The 19580-nt window shown below is 43.5% G+C and overlaps 1 long non-coding RNA gene across 1 annotated transcript; it reads left to right on the plus strand.

Moving 5' to 3' along the window:
• The first annotated feature begins 1944 nt into the window (after nucleotides 1-1944).
• On the plus strand, nucleotides 1945-11377 carry LOC141572375 (uncharacterized). The gene is made up of 3 exons (XR_012497736.1): nucleotides 1945-2031; nucleotides 8246-8424; nucleotides 10497-11377. It is a non-coding gene; the product is annotated as an uncharacterized LOC141572375 (long non-coding RNA).
• Nucleotides 11378-19580: the final 8203 nt, after the last annotated feature.

The following is a 19580-nucleotide window of genomic DNA, read 5'->3' on the forward strand; positions in this document are numbered from 1 at the left end:
GAGAGAAAGAGAGAGAGAACTCAAACACTCTTTATTATCCATTTGTGTATTCATTCGTTCGCCAAATTGTATTTGAACACTACCATGGATAGACACTGTGCTAGGTGTTGGGAGATGGAGGATCAGAGTAGGAATACATTAGATAATTACATGTGCTCCAAGAGATAAGACATATACTCAAATAACTCTAATGCAAGATAAAAACTATCATCGGAGAGGGAATGGTGAAATGCTTTGAACATACAGAGGACACAGATTATTTCTGGAGACTGGTACACATGAGAAATGACTTCCTAGCAGATGTAGCATCTAATCTGGGCCTTGATGATTAGAGTTTATCCCCTGATTCAACAAATGTTTGCTAGGAACCAGTTAACCACGATGCCTTATAGACGATGCATTCAGAGTTGGCTGGTTCCAGGGGAACTGTTTGTCAATTGCTAATTTTCTATGATTTGCTCTTCTTCCTCTTCCTTTCACACCACCAGTTTGGGGAAGTTAAACTCACAAATCACTTGGGGGATGGTCAGGAGTGGTCACTGTTAGATGTTGGTGTGTCCAAGCCAGACATACCTGCATTCATTCAACATATATGTATCAGCTATACACTGTGTGGCAGACACTATGCTGAGGAGACGGAAGCACAGCGATGAGCCCAGGTACTGTGTCATGTGTTTATAGCCTCATTAGAGACACATAGTGTCAGATGACCTCACAGATACATGTGGACTTGTAACTTTGGGGAGGGCCCCCAAGGGAAGAAGGCCCTTGTTGCTGTGGGACGTAGCCTGAGGCCAGCTGGCCAGCCAGGGGGATAAGGGAAGGTCTTGCTGAGGTGTAATGCTTGACCCTTGACACGCTTGGAGTAGGAATAGGAGGTAATAGGCAAAGGAAGAAGGGCCAGCCCTCTAGGCAGCAGGAACAGCATGCGCGTGGGCTACTCTCCAGAGAAGCTGGAGAAAGAGAGCTGAAAGGATGGTGGTAAAGGATGAAGCTGGAGGTGCAGGGAGGGGACCGATGGCACAGGAGGCTCAGTCAAAGAGGTTTGTCTTTCTCGTAAGAGTCATGAAAAGCCACTGAGAATTTCAAGCAACAAAAGGGATGATGAGATCTATATTTTGAAAACATCCTCCAATTTGCTAGCTCTCAGTGTTAAGCTAGTTGAGTTCATGTACCTTCTGGCTGTGACAATAGGAATCAATGCAAGGATGGGGGAGGCCAGTTAGGAAGCTAGCGTTGTAGTTCAGAAGAAAGATGATGTTGTTTCCAGTAGGGGGTGGTGATGATGGGAAACAGTGGAAAATCTGAGAGATAAATAGGAGCTAAACCAATAGTATGGTGGGTAGCATGTGGGAGTTGAAGGTGAGAAAGGGGTCAAGGGTATGTCCTAGGTTCCTCTCTGGCACACATAATTGGATGGAAAAAGTGCCATTCATTTAGAGGAGTCAGCAGCTGGCCTCATCCCAGGGCTGCCCCACACAGGTGTGTGAGTTTGGCACTGCACAGGGCATCTGACTGACTGGGAAAGGCAGGAGCTGAAAGTCCGTGCTCTGCTTGCCAAGCCACTCATCCCAATTCAGTTCTACATCTACCCAGGTTGGAGAAGTACCTTCTTATAATTCGCAAAAAAGAACCATCCATTTGCCTAGATTAAAAAAAAAAGAAATAGGCCTTTAACTCAGCATTGTAGGCACCCAGGCTTGCCTGGGTGTGGTGCTACAAGTCGGTGAGGGCTGGAGGTGGTAAGGCCAGGAACAGAGAACCTGGATGGTGGAGGCAGGGGCTGGAGAAGTTGATGAGAAAATGAAAGGGTGCAATGAACACCAAGATCAGTTTATTTATACTGCCGTGGCTGTCTCTGGCCTTTCCTGGACTCCTGACCCACAGGGAGGGATCCTGCTTGTGGCTCACCCTTCCTGTTATTTTGATTCTTTTGTTGGATGCCTTTGATGAAAGTAGAAATGGAAAGCCAGCCTGTCAGAGAGCAGAAGCAGTTTAAGAACCATGGAGCTCTACTCTCTCATCGCACAGGTGAGAACACCGAGACGCAGGGAAATGGAATGCTTTGTCCATGTCCGCATGCCGGGACTTGATCCTTAGCTTCCTGACGTCTTGCTGACCTTCCCTCTAACAAGAAATAGACTGTCTTTTCACAGGCAGCAAGGCACACCTGGAAGAGCATAGGTTTTGAACTGAGTCAACCTGGATTTGGGTCCCTACTTGCCATCTCTTTGCTATGTGATGTTGGGCAAGCTGCTTAATCTTTCTGAGTTTTACTTTCTCCACCTGTAAGATGGAGATAAAACCACTCACTCTGAAGGGGGCGGGGGCGCTGTGAGAATTAATGTGAAGCCTCTGGGACAATGTCTAGTCACCAGACAGGGTCCAGACTCCATTCTCCACTTCCGTTGCCTTCTCCAGGCCCTGTCTCTTCACCTACCCTTTCTCTGTTTCTGAAAGTTTGGCCGGAATTCTGCAGAAAATTTATTTCTTTGGGAGATCTTTGCGCAGTACTATATGCATTCCACATATCAAATAAACACAATATTGAGAAATGACTATATTTCCCTTAACCTTGATTTGGGGGTTCTGATCCCTAGTATTCAAATAGCAATTAAACTCTGGCTCCTCAACCAGCTCTCTCCTTTGCCCCATGATGACTCTGCATGGATTTCAGGAAGTTTCATGTGAAAATAACACAGAAACCAGAAGCAAAAGGAACTGAAAGGCTTCTGCAGGAAGCATAATATAAAAGCTAATTTTGAAGAAGGTGGAGGGTGGGAGCTCAAAAAAAAAAAAAGCTATTACAGGGAGGGTTTTGTTTTTTCTTTCAAAATGATTTTTGATGGCATATTATTACGTTCACTTGTTCCCTGACTTTGAGAGGCTGACGAATAGCAGTCTTATTTGAAACATCTATTGTTATTCCTGAGGTTTTATGCAGAGTGAAAAGGATTGCTCTGAACTGTTTCTCACGGACAAGTGGAAGCTGTGCTCTTGCTACAAATGATTCATCCAGGAGAAATGATACATAAACAAGACTGCCTGCCTGGAAAGCGGATGGGAGAGAGAAGGATTTCAGAAGGGTGGTTCATTCCCATGCCAGCTAATGATAAAAGCTAGCTCTTGAAATAGCAGGGGTGCTATGAAATAGAGACTTCAGAAAGTTTTTTAATTTTACATCTCATAGTTAATATCAAAAATGGTATTTTTTTAAATCTGTGACTAAGACCAGTTACTTTCTGAGTGATGATGTGTCAATAGGTTGATTCAATCTTAAGCCTTCTCCTGTCAGTGTGATGGGAAGGAGCGGGGCTCAGGAAGTTGATGGAGCTCAGCAGAGGGAGGCAAGGGAAGCATCCAAGGTGCAAAATTTAAGGAGGCACCTTTTCTCAGAGTCATACAAGTGCAGAGTCAACACTTGCACAACCCTGAGAGTGAGTGCCTCCTTAAAATTTGCATGCTGGGTGCTTCTCTTGCCCCACCCTAGTGCAGGCTCTGAAACTGTGTTAGAATCAGGGCTCCATCACTTATTGGTAGCATAACCTCAGAGAATCAGTTAGAATTAAGTTTTTTGTAACAGAAAAACCCCAAACAAGAATGGCTTTAACAGACAGGAGCTTATTTCTCAATTACATAAAAATCTAAAGCAATAAAGGCCAGAGCTAACATCATGTCTCTAGTCCATAAAGAAAGCAGAACCTGGGTTTTCTTCTAGTACATTGTCCTGCCATTCCTGAAGTTTAGTCTCATGATCCAAAATGGCAACATCCAAGGTCCATGATGGAGACATTTGTGTTCCAGGTGGCAAGAAGGAGGAGGTACATGAACTGTATGAATGCAGTATTAATTTTTTAATTAATGGAATCATAATTATAAAAATTATAAATCAAACTAGAAAAAAATGTAGAACCCCAAATAATACAAAAATAAAATGTTTTGCCTTTTGGATTGTCAAATCACCTATAACTGTTATTTCTATCAATCTCATTCCAGTTCCAACTTGAGTATCACGTTTATTACAAGTAAGCCATAGTCTTATTCCCCACAACTGAAAATGTTTCCAGGTGAAAAATGCTAATGAGTCCTCATGAAATGTTCCTAAAGCCACAGCTTTGGGAATGAGAGAATTATCCAGGGTGCAGAGGTAAACCTCTGTGGTATTTGCCTGCCTAGCGTCCATTCCCCATCGTGGTGATCACAGCTCAGTCTTGCTTTGGGGAACTCCCAGGTCCTAGTACTTACAGATGTGGTGGGAATTATCAATCAGGCTGAGGGTGTGGAGTGGAAGAAACGTAACTCAAGCCAGGACAATATCTTCCCTCTCCCCCAGAATTTTTCTCTTGAATAGAAATAAAAAGCATAGAGATATGATTGGGGACCACTCGCGCCAACCCAGGCATGGATTTCAGGCAGTGTCCTTCATATGCTCTGGACTCTGTCCCTTCTGAAGCCTGACTTTTTGGCATTTCCTTTAAATCTTATTCATTATATGCCCCATATTCTTCCAGAAAAACTCTTCTATTTAAGTTAGTAGGAGTATGTTTCCGTTACTAGCAACAAAGAACCCTAATTAACCCAAGTAATTACTCATTTTGCTACCCAAAGATTTGGAGTTTTACTGGTTGGTCTCCTATGTTATTAACTCTGTGTCATCTCTAGCATCTCCCAGATGAGACCACTAATGCCACCACCCACAGGCCTAGCCCTGTTCTGTTTCTGAGCTAACACTAAAGTGGGATATGAAGAGCTTCAGTCTTCTGTTGGGTGGGATTTATAATTAAGTCATCCCTCCCTTATCTGGGTTTTAGTGACTATAATAGACCTGGTTTTGTCCTCAAGACTGAGACCAACAAGATGGTGATTTGTATGTAGGATACCAGAGAGGAAGTCCCAGGGTCAGGCTGAGGAATGACCTAGAAAGCACCATTCCAAGGAGGAAAGAGGCCAACGTGCCATGTAGATTCCACAAAACAATTGTGAACAATTTGTATCCCTCGTATTAAAAGCTATGTTGGCCATGATGCTAAGTACTCAGTAAATATATGTTGAAGAAAAGAATGAAAAAGCAGTAGCATTAAGAAGGACCAAGATTTGTGGTGGCAGAAACCAAGTGAAGGGGTGAAGTGACCTCGCAGAGATGGAAAGAGAAGTCAATGAACAAGAAAGTGCATACGTGGAGTTGATGGTGTGGAGAGGTTGAATTCTGAAAGTGCTAACCAAAACAGTCACTGTGATGCTTTCTGGTTTTCCACTGTTTTTTCTTAAATTCTCTCTGCTAATTACAACTAATTCACCAGAGTCAACCCAGGAAAACCTGTAGCTATTCAGCTTCTTCCCTCCTGCTCCTCCCTGCCCTGCCGCAGTTCCCTGATGGTTTGGCCCAGCCCACCAGAATGACATTCTGCCTTGGCCCCTCCTATTGAGAGCTGACTGTTTCCCCATCCTGATCCCTAACCCTGCTCTGCTCTGCCAAGTCCTCCCCAGGAAAGCCAGACACTTTCTCCATTTTCTTGACAAATCCCTGAGGTGCTTCCACCAAGATCAGGCTTCCTAAATGATGACCCAGTTAATAAAAACAGTAATGACAATATCTGCATTTGTTAGATAGATGCAAAAGTCAGGTTCTGGGCAAAGCTCTTTTACTTTCATGAAGTGCTCACGGCGACCCCATAAATTGAGTATGTGTTATCATTTGCCACAAACTGCCAGTTGCCTACCCAAAATTCATTCTCCCATTCACAAACATTACAGACTATATTTCCCAGACTTCCTTGCAACGAGGAGTGGCCAAAGAAATATAAATGGAAATTGCTGGGTGAGTTTCTGAGAAAGCTCTTAAAAGCTGGTAGGGTGCCTTTTCCTTCCCTGATGTTTTCTTCTGTCATCTTGGCTAGAATATGGACCTGACAGCTGGAGGGCACCTTCTCACCATGAAGGGACTTTGGGATGGCAGTCATATGCAAACAGTGGTGGCGCAGAAACATAGAAGGAGCCTAAGCTCCTCATGATTGTGCAGCTGCCATGCCACCTCTCTTCAGACTTCTTTTACAACTGAGAAAATAAATCTCGAACTTTTTAAAGCCCCTGCTATTTGGCTGTTCAATTTTATGCAACAGAATCTAATCCGGATTGATTTAATTATTTTAATCAGTACCCCGTGGAGCAGACATACACAGTGCTCCCCAAATGTCTCTATGCTCCTCCACATTTCTCAGTCTCCCTTGCAGTTGGGTTGGGGCTATGTGTCTAATTTTGACCAGTGGGCTCTGAGCAGAAAGGACATGTGTCACTTCTGCACGGTGCCTTCTCCAGCTCTCTCTTCCCTGCTGCAGTATCACTGGAAGCCTCATGATAAGACAATAGGAGGAAATGGGATCCCCAAGTCACTGGATGTAGATGAGTTCCCACTAACCTGTCTGTGGGCGAGACTTTGGGTGAGTGAGAAATTAACTTTTGTTTTGCGCAGTCACTGAGATTTCAGAGTTTGTTACCACAGGGTAATCTATCCTAATACACCCATTTCATAAATGAAGAAATTGAGCTTTTCAGTAAGTAAGCAACTTGCCTCAATCAAAGAGGCTACTTAGTGCTTCAGTCTATCTGACACATGACAGCCAACCTCTGTGGTTTCCATCTCCTCCTTTGTGTTAGGTACCACTGGTACCCCTGACCCATTGTCTCCCTGTCATGCTTCCAACCAGGTGGTTCTTCCTTTCCCTCTGCATCTCTCTCCTTCGCCTGCATAAACTAGAACGCCACACGTCCAAGTCTTAAGCTATGACACTGAAATTATAGAATTTTGTCTAATATTGTAATTCTGCCTTGGGCTTTATTTTGAGTCTTGGCTGGTTGAGTTGGGCAATACTAAAAATGGCTGCTCAACATCTGGCTCCTATTTGGTCTTTGGCTAAAAACAAAAAATTCAGAATTAATTTTCATCACTGGGTTGGTAGTATTTTCTGTTTTGTTTCCTGAGCACAGTGAAGAAAAAAAGTGAGATGTGGCTATCATACTGTATCTGAATCATTCAGGTTGGGGGGTTGGAACAACTTGCTCATGAGAAAAACTCGTGTATTCAACAGATGTCATGTTCCAGGGGCCCTGACAGAGTCTGGGGATGCAAAGAGAATTTTACGGCACAGCCCTTACCTTAAAGGAGTACCTGATCTAATGACCTGTATAAATAAAGTGCAAAATGGTATGCTAAGCCCATAGAGAATCAGTGGGTATCCAACACAGTGATGACACAAATGAGAAGGTTGTTTTTTCCACCCAGAATGCTCCCCATTCCCACATAAGTGGATTTTAGGGTCATGCTTGGAAGAGTTGTTCAGGGACTACTCAAAACTGAGTGTTGTGCTAAGCGTTTTCCATCAATCAAGTCTTCTTCCTTCCTTTACAATTATTACATCTATGCCAGGGATAAGTCAACTGATGCTCAGTAAAGGAAAGAGACTTGCCCAAGGTCACACATGTAGGAATTTTAAGTCAGTTCTGTGCAACACTAGAACTTCAAAATTTCTCCAGTATACCAAGTTGGTCCCTCTGGCAAGGGAGATGGGTTTATTCTGGACAATATAAGCCTCCATTGTCTTATACAATGAATTTCCTAAGCCAAGCCCTCCACAGCTCCATCCCAGCGTGGGCTTCTTGGAAATGCGGTGCTCCTTCTCAAGGCCTCTCTACCTGCTGAGCCTTATTCTTCATTCTGAAATAAGAGCTGCCCTGTAAACAGCATCTGGCGTTTGCTTCCTGGCCTCCGGCTGGTGGAGCAAGAACATTTCCAGCGCATATGCTTCCCTATTCTGTAAAAAAAATAAAAAAATAAAATGTGTTTATACTTGGTCCCCTCTGAAGGCGGACGACGCCCATATTTTGACCCAGCCAAATTTGTTGGCTGAGCTTTTTCTCATCCTTTACACCCTGGGAAGCAAAGAGCACTGCGTTTGCCCTTTGGTGCCACCTAGCGGCACCGTTCAACTGTCTGAATGAGCCCCCTGTAGGGGCGTTGTGATGTATTCCGTAATTAATTGGATGAATCCAGCCACTTCGTTAGCAGATGTTTTTTTTCTTCACAGACTAAGGGGTGATCAATTAGTAACGAGAGTAAATAGCAAACATATTATCTTACTTTAAAGAGGCCAGTGTCTCCTCTCTCACTTTTCTTACCCCACCAGTTGTGACATTCCTTCATCTTCAATTCTTTCTTCCTTTTAAAAATATTTATTTTGTTATTATATAGAGAGCGGGGCATGGGGCACACAGCCGCACACCTGAGCAAACAGAGGGGCCGACTGATTTGCTCGCGTAATGAAAACATTAGTTTTGCGCTCATGACTGTGATTCCACAATGGGCATCAAATCCCCCTTAAGACCCACGGAGGAAGTCTTCAAAGGGACGCTGTTCCAGGTTTGTGCCTGGTGAGTATGCAACCTCTCTGAGTCTTTGCAAAAGAATAACCCTCCTTTGGACACCCAGACCTGTCAGATCAAAACCAGGCCTGGCCTCCAGACCTTGAAACAAGTCGCAACAGTGAATCTTGCTCATCTATTTTCAAAATAAGGCCTGTTCTCTTTACAAAATGGAGCAAAGCCTCTCAGATTGGCACTGGCTGCAATATTTGATATATTAGGGAGAATCTTGACTTCTTCCAGGTTTCTGTCGGTCTGTTTTAAATCCAAACAGCTTGGCTGAGAGTGGTTTTTCGTTATTTTTTCATTTGAAATGGAATTCAAAACAGCAAGGGCATCAAGCCCAGATATGGATGGGGGAGAAAATAAAAAAAGTCCCTGGACTTCCACATTCACCTTCCATGTGGAACCAGCATTCATTGTAAACCTGCTATATGTCAAAGCACTATGCGGGAAAGATGATATTGCTTAGTTTTAGAAATTTTACAACATTTCTAATGTTTTTGGTTTTCTTCAGAAGCAGGTTGATAGAGTGATCAAGAGCCCAACTTTAGATCAAATCCTGCTTCTGCCTTACAGTTGTGGGACCTTAACCATTTTTTGTAACTCCTCTGAGACTCAGTTTCCTCACCTTGGAACACATGGTAACTACCTGATAGGACTACTGGAGGACTGAAACAAAGTGACACAGAAGGCATTTACCACCCCGGTCTCAGCACATCCCAAGAGCTTCATCAACAGCTAATGCCAGGAATCAGAGCTGGGGCTCCAAGAACAAAGTGTGTGGTGTTCAGAAAAAGCCTGGGTTCTCTGCTTACTGTCCTCTAACCTCTCAGATTGTTGAAGACTCGAGGGTTTGGGTATTATCTTCAGACACGCCACCCTCTCGATCCACCTGCCCCATGTCCTCTGCTCATCCCCTTCCCCAGAAGGAACCAAGCGTTCTAACCACACTTGTCTTCTCTGGTCTTCTCGCTGCTTCTAACACAAGCTCTTGCCCAAGACAGGAATGAGCTCTCCAGCCACCTCCATATACCTGACTTAATTCCTGCAGGTCTCAGCTGAAAGGTCACTCCTTTGCAGAGGCTTTCCCTAATGACCAGACTGAATCAAACCCCTCCCTGCTCCTTCCTACCCCCACTGAATGTTCTGGTAGCGCCTTCCCAGGATCTTCAGTGATACTGCTTGCATATCTTCTTTGCAGCACTTTGCAAAGTATTAGGCTCCATACGGTAATTGTGGGGATCTGGTTAACAATCGGCTTAATGTCTATTTTCCTTACCACCATTAGTAGGCAAGATCTCCATCCATTTTGCCCATGAATAGCTGATGTTTGACTGATGGATTCTGAATCCTACTTGCCTTGGTCCCTGATGTCCTCTCTCCCCATCACCCCGTTTTACTGTCATACTTTCACTCATTCATTTTAAGATACAATTCCAATTCAGCTCCTTCATGAAGCCATTGCTGAACTCCCTTATGTGGGGTACTTGTTCCCAAGGTGCATATATGGCAATTAGTGACCTCTATCATGGCAATTAATATATTGAATGCCACCACTTTTGATAGTAAGATCGATGTCTTTCTTACATAGCTTCTTACCACCCCCCACTCCCATGCTTAGCGGGAGCCTGACACAGTGGAGGCTTTCAAGAAACATCCGGTGAATGAATAGAATAACACTGACTTCTGAGAATGATAATCATTCAATCCCATCTTAGCATTTTAAGGTGGAAAGATGTTAAAACTGTTTATGGCAAGAATTGGTCATTGGCATCACTTCCTAGAAATGTCTTAAGTCACAGTAGATACTCATCCACTTTTCTTGGTATTTCATGCTACACGGGCTTTCTCATTTACTTCTTATGCTAATAACCAGTTTTAGGAATTTGCAGAGATCTTTCTCATATCCTTGGTTCCCCGGTGGAAGATCTTGCATTTGGTTTTGGGGCAGGGGGGAAAGGAATATTTCATTGTACCTTGGATTCTCCTTCTCAGGATTCAGCCATGATAACAGTGTATTTCATTCTCTTTTTCACTTTTCCTCCTTCAACAATTGAATTGTGGAAATATTGATGCAGTTCCTGGTCCCGGTGCAGTTCCATGAACAAGTGAACGGAGAAAAACACAGACTGGAAGTGTGCGTACTTGGGCTTCTTGACATTTCAAATTCTCTCCCGGAGAATCCTTGACTCTCTATTTTAATTGGTCCACATGAGTCCATTTTTAACAATAAAACATCACCACAGCAAATAATATTAATAAATAACTATTTTTACCGAGAATTTTTACATGTGTCATATCGTTTAACGCAACCCTCCAGGGCATTTGCATCCAGAGAACTACATTCTTGATGACTTATACCTGGAGCTCCCAACCCATTAGAAGAGATCAAAGAATGTATCATGAATTCCAACCTGATTTTTCAAAGGTAGTAGATGCCCCTCTACCCTGGCCTGTAGAGTTTGATAATAATAACAACAAAATCCACAGAAGAGATGGCCTCCACAAAATCCACAGAAGAGATGGTCCATTTATTTTCCTTTGACCTTCAGCATCTACTCTATTGTAGGCCTTTGACGATCACCTCCTGCTTTGCTCTCTTCTCTGGCTATGTGGTTGGATGGGACTCCAAAACCCTCGTTATAGAGGTGGGCACTTAGCCGGCACCTAAGCCAATCAGTATATCCTGCACTGTCCCTCAGCCGTGGTGACGGTTTCAGGGATGGATATGAGACCCAATCAGATAAATGAAACACCATCCTGGGAAGCTGTGAGGAGCTGCTGAAGCCATCTTCCTTCTTCCTATGGACAGAGAGTGGGAGCTGCTGGATACTATCGCGTAGAGACTAAGGATGATGCTAACTCTTCCCACAGCAAGCTGGCTGATGGAGAGAACTTCAAGCCCGGGGATACCATCTGAGCCCTGTGTACAGCCCCCTCATCGCCTCCCTCCCCCTCTTATGAGAGCTACCTCTAATGATGGGTTTTCAAGTACATAGTTCAATAAAATTCCTTTTTTACTGAGACTGAATTTTCAGTTGCTTGCAATCATAGAATTCTAACAGATACGATTTGCCAGAACTAGGCTAAGCCCTTTTATACATATTAGCTTAATTACTCCTTACATAAAGCCTGTGGGATAGGTGTTGTGATCTCCATTTCTTAGCTGATGACACTGAGGCTTAGAGAAATTGAATATCTTCCCATTCACAGCTGGGAGATGTTGGAGTTGGGATTAGATAGAGTTCAGGTCTCAGCCTCTGGACTGTTTCCTGAACGTGGAAAAAAGCTAGAAAGTGTTTGCATGCTTCTTCTCAGGGTTCCATGTCTTCTCAGGCACCATCCATTTCTTTCCCTCTCCCCCAAACTCCCAACTTATTCCTTCATTTTGCTTTCTTTCCGTTCTCCTCCCCTCCCTTCCCACATCTTGACTTCAAAACTCCCGGGAGATAAGCATTAGCCTCTCCACCCAGCGAGCTCTGGGAGCCCAGACTCCGTCTTTGCCTTGCCCAAGGCAGGGGGCTGGCTGAGATGATCCCTGCGTTGCCCTTCTGGTGGCTTTGCTGGGGAAGTCACGGCCCTTGCCTGGATGCCAGTGACGGTTTTGTCCGTTTCTGGCCCAGAGCCATTCTCAGAGGCTTGTTTGACAGCCCCAGGGCAACCCCAGGCTGATAGGCACCCTGCTTGGATCAGGCATTTCACTGCCCGGGCATTTGTGTGCAGCTGGCTTTGTTTGAAATCCTGCCTTTCTCTGACTTCACTTCCTGAATGTGCTGACAGGCCTCTGAGCCAAGCCAAACAGGTTCCCAATGCCGTGCCTGCAGAGCATTCCCCTGCGAGTGCAGCTGGGGAAACAAAACTTTTCTCCAGCCCTCAGAGAGGACCTGCCAGCCCTTATATGACCAAGAAGCAGGCCCTGTGAGACCTTGTTGAGTCTTAATGGGAAATGGTTTCATTTCAGCGAGGGCAGTGTGTGTGTGCGTGTGTGTGTGTGTGTGCGCGCGCTCCCTGACTCACTGGCTTGGAGTGGGGGTATTCCTGGTCATTTCTTTTTAAATGAACAAGTCTACAGTGGAAAATGGCAAAATACTACTTGCCGGCTCAATGCAGAGTCTTTACATACGTGATGCCCCTGACAACCTTCGGAGATAGACATGGTTGGCTTCATTTTTACAAAGGGAGGAGCTGAGGCTTAGCAATATTAACAGACATGCTCCATGCTCCCCAGCTATGAGCTGCAGACCCAGATTTAATGCCTCCAAGCCCTGGACTCCAAAATCGTGTGCCTCCTCTAAGGTGTAATACCTCGATTCTCTCCTGTAACTCATAATACCTCGATTCTTCTGTGGTTAGAAGGGTAGCAAGGAACAGTGGAAAGAGCAGCGGCTCTGGTGTTTTCCCAGTTCTGTAAAGTTCAGCAAGTTAGTTTTCTTCCCTGAATCTCAGTTTCCTCATGCAAAATGGAATGATAACAGCACCTGCGGCAGGGAGGTTGTGAACTCAACGGAGACGTAAATTCATGCTACGGTACTACTCAAGAGCAAGGTCGTAAGCGTACAAGGCAAGCTCTTCCGGGTCAGAAAGACCTAGACTCAGCTCAGGCTTCCACCAGTCACATATTCCATGAACTTGAACGAGCTCCAAACCTCCATTTTCCCATATATAAAATACAGCCCTCACATTTACCTTGTAAGTCCTAGCACAGTGCCTGATACATAGCAGAAACTTAGTAATTAGTATCTATTGTGAATATTACACAGGTATTAGTTTTTATTATACTTGTGGCAGGTACTGTTGGTTCCTACGAGAGCAGTTAGGAAAAGCTGGGGAATGCTACAATAACAAGCCACCCTCAAATGTCCCTGTCTTAAAACAACAAAGGTTTCATTCCTGTTCATGTGAAATGTTCATTAGAGGTATGCTCAGGGTCAGGAGGGACTCTGATCTGCACCAATATCATTTAGGAACCCAGGCTGTGGGACACTCCATCTCTGTGCTTCCATAATTGTCAGGGCTGGGGGAGAAAAACAAAAAGCACCTCACACTCACTGCTAAGGTTTCCTGGATGGATGAAAATCACTACTGCTCACATTTAATTGGCTGACACAAGTCACAAGGCCTCTCATCCCATGTCAAGGAAGTAGGAGATTGGAACGTTCATTCCTACTTTGTACCAAGAGGAGACCCGGAAATATTTGGCGTAGAGCACTCAGGACTATCCATCAACCCAAAAGCCATCCTCCCTCCCACTTCTTTCCTTGTTATCCCGTGCCTTGATTTTTATTTTACAATTTACTTTCGGTATTCACTCTCCCACGTATTCAGGAAAGGGTGATCCCAAGGGGTGAATCATGACAGTTCAACCCATCATGGTGGTCTCGTTTTTTTGCCAGGGATGAGTTTGGGTATAGGCACATGACCTGTCATGGCCAATGGGACCCAAGGGGAAGTCTACTAGGGTAGAAGTGGGGATCTTCTAGGAAAGGTTTCTCTTGCTAATAAAAAGAGAAAGACTAAAGTAAACATCCTTGAATTGCTAGTGATGATTGTGTTTACCTGTGATGCCAAGAATGGCTACAGCTATCTTGAGTCCACACAAGGAACTTCCTTGGCACACCAAGGACGGTGAACTGAAAAGATGGAAAGCCCCTGAGCCCATGATGATGTCATTGAGCCACTGTATTTGCATTGGGCCTGTTTCATGTCTGAATTTCTTGTTTAAATTGTGTCTTCTTTTACTAGCCCCTGTAAGCATCCTAACTTGTAGAGTGATCAATTATTTAACAGCCCAGGTGCCTGTTGACCTTTTTCTAGACTTGAGATAAGGTCGGGCAAAATTCCTTCATGTTAACATGAGCCTAGGATGAATCTATGCCCTTTGAAAGAGATTAGCCATCAGCAAAAGCAGATGGGCATACAGTGCTGAGGCGATTTGGGAAATACCCAAATTCTGTCCAGGTAGTCATGGAGTACCTATAACTTAAGAAGGCAGTATCTTAATCAATGATCTAGTAACTCAATTTTCTGAAGCAATAATGGTACAACCATCAGGCCATGTTTTTTAGGGGATGTACATGAAGGAAATTTGTACAGCAAGAAACCATCAGGGCTTCTCAGCGCTAAGTGTTCTGGTCCCTCCAGAGAGGAGGAGTTTGTAACAGGGCAAGGAGAGTTCATTAGATGTTGCAGTGGCATGGATGAAATATCCCAGGAGACTATCTGATTACCTTTGCTCAGATGCTGGGCACATCAAAGGACCTTCTGATGACTAATTCATTTCCTCAGGGTCCTTGATGTAGAAGTAGGGGTGTGCTCTGGGTAAATAACCCAGGATCACCAGGGCTACTGGTTCCTGGAGCAACATAGACATATATGTATGGTTTCTGATGTCCGAGGACCTAATTGTGGCTCCACCAGTGACTCCACAAGAGTCCTTGATGAAAGCACTTAAAACTCACTGGGAGCCTCAGCTTGTGTTCCTGTGAAACACAGCTACTACCAACGAACATCCCCAGGGTAGTGGGGAAAAAATCAAATGAGGTAGAAGAGGTGAGAGCACTTAGGAAATGACAAGAGTATGAACTGGTGAGTGCAAATCTCGTTGCCCATCACTCTCCCTATTGCTCATTCCATTCCAGGAATGCAGACCTTTTGTTAACTCCTGGGGTACCTCAGAGTCTTTCCCAAGCTTTCACGCAAGCTGACCCTCCACCTGGAATTCCCTACCCATGCTCTTCTGCTCTTCCCCTGATGAACTCTTAGTCATCTAGTAAGTCTCAGCTCAAGTATTTCTCTAGAAAAGCGTTCTTTGCCACCAAACCAGTTTAGATTGTTTTTCTCTTTCACAGTGCTCAGTTTTTCTTCTTCATTGTAGTTGGTCCTTGAGCAATGTAGGAGTTAGGGGCATTGGTCCCTGCACGGTCAAAAATCCATGTATAACTTTTGACTCTCCCAAACTTAACTATTAGTAGCCTACTGTCGACTCGAAGCCTTACTGATAACATAGTCAATGAACACAGATTTTGTCTATTAGAAGTATTATATACTGTATTTTGACCATGAAGTAAGCTAGAGAAAATAAAATGTTATTAAGAAATCAGAAGGAAGAGAATATACATTTATAGCACTTACTGAAAAAAAAAATCCATGTAAAAGTGGACCCTCACCGTCCAAACCTGTGTTGTTCAAAGGTCAACTGTACTTGGCAAAGTGTGGAATCATACATTTATTGGTGTGTTTCTTTCTTTACTATGACTTTTAGGAGGTTATAAACTCCATACGGGGAGATACCCTGTGGATTTCTCTCTTTGTTGCATCTCTAGTGCTGGCACAAAACAGAAATTCAATATTACTTGATTAAATAAAATGAGTGTTATATGAATGTAAGGTGTTATTCTTCAGTTCCCCCAACATAAATAAAATATTGGTCTCTTTGTCTATGTTTCAAAGAGTTTGTATAGTTTGCATCAGTTAGTCCGACTGAACTGAATCATTTGTGGGTGACTAGATAAAATCAGGTCTGCGTCCTGCAGCAGTGAGGACGTACTCTGTACTGGGACACTGGGAGTTCATCGGCCTCTTCCTGTCACATCTGTTTATTTGAGCATACTCACACTGAGCGGGGGGGGGGGGGGCTCTGGACCATTTTGTAAGATGACTTTCCGTCACATGTCACATTGACAGTGGAGAGGAAAACTTAAGTGTGAGAGCAAGCAGCCTAGGTTAGAAGTGAACTTTCCGATATCTCTCCTTAGGCCTAACTTCTCGAAAAAGCTGTGTAGGAAGAAGTGTGGCATGAGGTAGCTTGAACCAAACCATCTTCCCATTTGTTCCCAACTCTAGTACTACTTTACATGCCACAGGCATTTTAAATTAAACTAAACATCTCTTGTTGCTATGATTCTTCTACCTAGTCCCTTCCGCACCAGGCCATCATCCAAACGGTTGCTAGCATGAGTCTGTCTTAAGTTGAGAGAGTTCACATCTCTGCTCTGCTTCAAATCCTTCTATTAGGTTGGTGCAAAAGTAAGTGTGGTTTAAAAGCTTAAAAATAATTGCAAAAACCGCGATTACTTTTACACCTACCTAATATTATACATTTCTCCATCACCTAGGGGATAACAACCAAACTCTTAATATGGAAGAGATATTACTTCACCATCTGACCCTTAAACTTGCTTGTTTCATTTCCCTTCAGTTTTCTTCTCATACCTTAATTCTCCACCTCTCCAAGCAGCTTACACGTTTTCTTATGCCCCAGTGCCTTTGCACGCAAGTGCCTCCTCCTACCTTTTCTGCCTGGCGCATCCCACTGGATTAGCTCAAATGTTACCTCTGCCATGAAGACTTTCCTGATAATGGCTTCTCCTCCCCCTATCGGGCACCTCTTTCTGCTTTATGTCCACCCTCCTCTCCGCCAGACTGTGTGTTTCTTAAGAACAGGGATTGTTATCTTGCTTATCATTGAATCCTCACACTTAGCCTAAGACCTCAATGAGACCCAGGCCCAGGGGAATGCACTTCTTTGGGATGTCAAAAGTCCAAAACCAAGTCACTGGGGCCAGGTTCCAGAGGTAGGAAGGGATAGTTTCACTTCCTGGGGCCATCCTGGCCTCTCTTCCCCTCTTCCGTGACATTCCACTTGACCTATATAGAAGGGGGTGGTGGCGGCAAGGGACAGGACAGACTAAAAGACTTGGTCTTTTTCCTTGGTTCAACTGATGCACGTCTTCTCTAACATTCAAAGAACATGGGGAATAGATACATTAGCAAATCCTTGTCTCTGTCAAGCAAACACTGGAACCCTGAAATACATGAACTTTACAGACAGAAAGTCTTCTCTCCATTACCAATGAAGTGGTTGCTTTTAATAAAGCCACATCTGGAACTATTTTTTGTGCCTGCCTAATGATCACATATGATCCTTCCCCATCTCCACCTCCAAGCCTAATGTTTCAGGCAGACCTATTTTATATAAGAAGAGGCCCCCTTGCCTTAGTGGACGAATGAAGGGATGCTCTGTGTGGCTGGAAGAATGAATGTGCGAACAGCTTCCTTCTTTTAAGAGCACTCATTGAGAACTAAGCTCTTTTGTACTTGGTGATTGGCCAGATTTGAGTTTTTGGGGGGTCATCAATCCATCTGGAGTTGTGCATCTGGAAATGAATGAGGCATATTACACTGGAAGAAATTAAGACCTGGAAGTATTCTGAAGGAGAGTTTAAGTTCTGTGTTCATTCAGTCATCATGCATTTATTTTATGAACGTCCCCTATGTGCCAGGCACTGTACTAGGAGTCTGGGGTCGACAGAAGAGTAGGATAGGGGTCTGGCCAGGAGACACAGAGGTTTACAATGATAATACTTTGATCAGTACAATCACAGAAGTTTCGATAAAATATTATGGATGCTCCATGAGGCATATTCATTCTACCTGAAGATGGAGTTAGCCAGGAAGACTTCACAGAGAAGATGCCACTTATGCCAAGCCTTGAAGAATGGATCTACTAGTTGAACCAGAAGGAAAAATATGCCAGGAAGAGACATGAGCACAAGCAGAAGCATGGAGGAGTTAAAAGGCATGGGATTCAGATTCACACAAAGATATGTTTCTCATAGTGAGTGCACAGTCATTCCGTTTAGGAATTAACACTTTTTGAATCATAGACCTCTGTGAGAACCAAATGAAAGCTAATGATTTCTCTTCCCGTGGGAGTGTGTGTATCTTCATGTGTGCAAGCACAAGCACACACACATTTGAGTTCCTGAGTCCTCTGCTACAATGGACACAAAGTGTTAAGAATCTGATTGAAATATTCATATATAAAACAAATTAAAAGAGAATTAATGGCTTTATGTGCCATTAATTCATTTTCTCCAACTATTAGTGTTACTGAAACAATAACTCATTGAATGCCAAAATAAAATTAACCTTTGAGTGTCTACAATTGGCTGATTTTCTGTCTCCAGAATTTACACATCATCATTGGTTATTTTCCTCCACCACAAATATTTTTTTCTAACCCCTTTTATTAGAATGGTTAGAACTTCAGGTACATATATTTAGAATGTTAGTTGAAACCCACAAGAGTGGGGATAAGCCTGAGTTTCAGGCTTTTTTTTTTTTAAACACTGGAGTCTAAAGCAAACTGGGGAGTGGTGTGGCTTTTCTGTACTGCACTGTTGTCTGGGCTTAGTCTACCTTTGCAGGTAATTAATTCCCCAGCCTGCTTATTTTTTCTAGTTGGCTCTTGTTTAGCTTCCACAAAGCCCCACCCCAAACTGCTTTATTGTCCCTCTGCTGACTATTCCTACATATGGTCAAAATCAACTCACCTTCCGGGTTGCTGACATCGGCAAATTCACTGTTTGGCAAACTCGGCTGTGCTCCCAGTAACCCTTTGTTAAAGAAGTATTATTACAATAGAGTGGATCTGATAGCTAACACGCCTGTCCAATCTCTTGCACTCCCAGATATACTAAAGAGAAACTCTTTGTGCCTTTGGATTTACAGCCACAGGCAGGATATTAGTACTCCCAGACCTGCTGGGTACTAGAGCACTGCTAATGAGCAAACAGCCCTGCCTCAATTAGTGGTTTGTGAAATAAATATTCCTGGATATCAAATTGCTTTTGCTGCTTGATAATCACACTGGCTCTTGGGATGAAAAAGCAAGAAAGCAAAAATTGTTCCCTTGTTGAGTATTGCCTTGTTGATCTCCAAAGTTATATCTGTAGACAGAATTTGTTTGCCATTTCCCCAGAGTTAAGGTTTGATTTGCATGTGTAATCACTGTGTTAGTGTTCATGTTTTCTCTTGCAAATCTTTCCCACACTATCTAGATTACCATCTTTTGAGGCTGGTTCTATAATAATTACTTAAATACAGTTAATTATTTTAGAAACAAATTAAGAGACAAACATTAGAAGAATCCCAAATGGTAAACTGCTATACTGTTATACTGGTAATTTGTCTAGGCATAGGTGAGAGAGAGAGAGAGAGAGAGAGAGAGAGAGAGAGAGAGAGAGAGAGAGAATGAACTGCTTCATCCAGATTTCAACTTCTGTGTTGACCCTTCTTAAATTCTCTGCTTAATTACCAAGTAACTTCAGTGGCAGTAATGTCAACCCCAGCAACTGAAAAGAAAAGCTTCAATATAGAGC

This window comes from Rhinolophus sinicus, linkage group LG06, assembly GCF_036562045.2.
Source record: "Rhinolophus sinicus isolate RSC01 linkage group LG06, ASM3656204v1, whole genome shotgun sequence".
Lineage (NCBI taxonomy): Eukaryota > Metazoa > Chordata > Mammalia > Chiroptera > Rhinolophidae > Rhinolophus > Rhinolophus sinicus.